Source organism: Camelus dromedarius, chromosome 3, assembly GCF_036321535.1.
Source record: "Camelus dromedarius isolate mCamDro1 chromosome 3, mCamDro1.pat, whole genome shotgun sequence".
Taxonomy (NCBI): domain Eukaryota; kingdom Metazoa; phylum Chordata; class Mammalia; order Artiodactyla; family Camelidae; genus Camelus; species Camelus dromedarius.
Window position 1 is genome coordinate 116798080 of NC_087438.1, and position 1658 is coordinate 116799737.

Genomic DNA, 1658 nt, shown 5'->3' on the forward strand with positions numbered 1-1658 from the left:
CGTTTCTCTGCATCTCATTGACTTTTAAGCAGATTTTGGGAATAAAACCCAGCACTCTGGAGTATTATATACTCAAACTGAGCCCGGATGCCAGCTGTTTAAACAGCACCCAGCCACCCACCAAACTTGTCGTTGATATGGAGCCGTGTTGATTGATAGCTTTTTTGAATTTTGCAGCGTTAATCACTGTCTATAGACCTAAAGATTTAGACGGACATCGTTTGGATCTGCTGTGGCTGTTGCAGTGTTCTGATGGATCACAACAATCGTTACAGTGCCATCAAGCTTTCTATATGTTACCTTAAACACTGATTCACAGATGTTTCCTCATGGAGAAAACGAAATCTGCCTCAGGCTTTTCATTTTCTCTATTTATTTACTTTTTGGAAACAGTCTTAAAATTAGAGACAAGTTCTGAGCACCAGACTCAAACGGACATTGTCACAAACATGCCATCTCTCCCATACATTCTCCTAGGGCATTATCTATCTTCCCTAAATGTCACTTGTTCTACCATAAGTGCCCTTTCTCTCCCTTCTCACCAAGAAGTCATTTGTTTTTCAGAAAATGCCTTTCTCCTTTTCCTGTCACTTATTAAATTGCATATAAGCCCCCACTTTTAGCTACCCCTTCCAATCCCATTGCTTTGTGAACTCCTGCATGTATTCATACATAATTTTTTTCTCACAGTAATCAGCTTTAGTCAATTTAATTTGCAGGTTCCCAATCACTGAATGTAAGATGGTAAAGGAAATACTCTCCTTCTCAACAATTTCCAGGAGCTAAATTTTTAATAACTCCTACTTAGATCCTTTATTCCCTTTTCTGTCTTTTCAGTGTGCTTACTTGGCAAAACTCCCAACTGCACAACAGACTGATTGTCACTCTTCCCCCTTACATCCCCCCAGGCATCTAAGTGCTGCTGAAGAAAGTCACGCACTGCCCAGCGATCCTACTACTTTTATTTAGTTAACTTGCACCTTCTTCCTTCTCAGTGATGATTTCAAATTTCCCTCTCTGTAAACATCTCCCTCTGTTTCTTCCCTCTCACGTGAACCAGACAGTCTTACTTCTGACGACAAACTTCCTGAAGGATTTGCCTGCTTCCCCACCAGCAGTCTGTCCCCACCCACTCTGGTGTGTCTTCCCTTCCTCCATTCCCACGCAGCGAGTCACTCATGACTCCCACGTGTAAACCAAAGTGACACCTTTCCGGCCCTTGTCTAACTGAACTTCTCATTCCTCCGGGCATTCCATGTAGCTGACCTCTGTAACTGACCGCTGCCTGCAGCTTCCTCTTTAGTCTTTAGCTGAAGAGGATGTTGAAGGTGAGGGCTGCAGCCTTCTTGGTGGGTTCACTCAGTTTACCCTGCCTGTCTCCCATGGGTATACACAGGAATTATACGTGTTATTCAATTTTTATTTTTCTCCTGTTAGTCGGCCTCATGTCACGTTAATTCTTAGACCAGCCAGATGAGTCTAGAAGGGTGGAGGACCGCTCCCCGCCCCCACCCCAGCTCAAGCCTGAGCACAGGTAGCTGTGCTCATTCTCAGCCGGCGTGGGCGCTGCCGCGCCTGCAGGGAAGAGGTCGATGGCAGACGCTGCTCTCCCTCCAGCACTAGCCAGTGAGCTGAAGCTCACCTGAACGTCCTCCAGG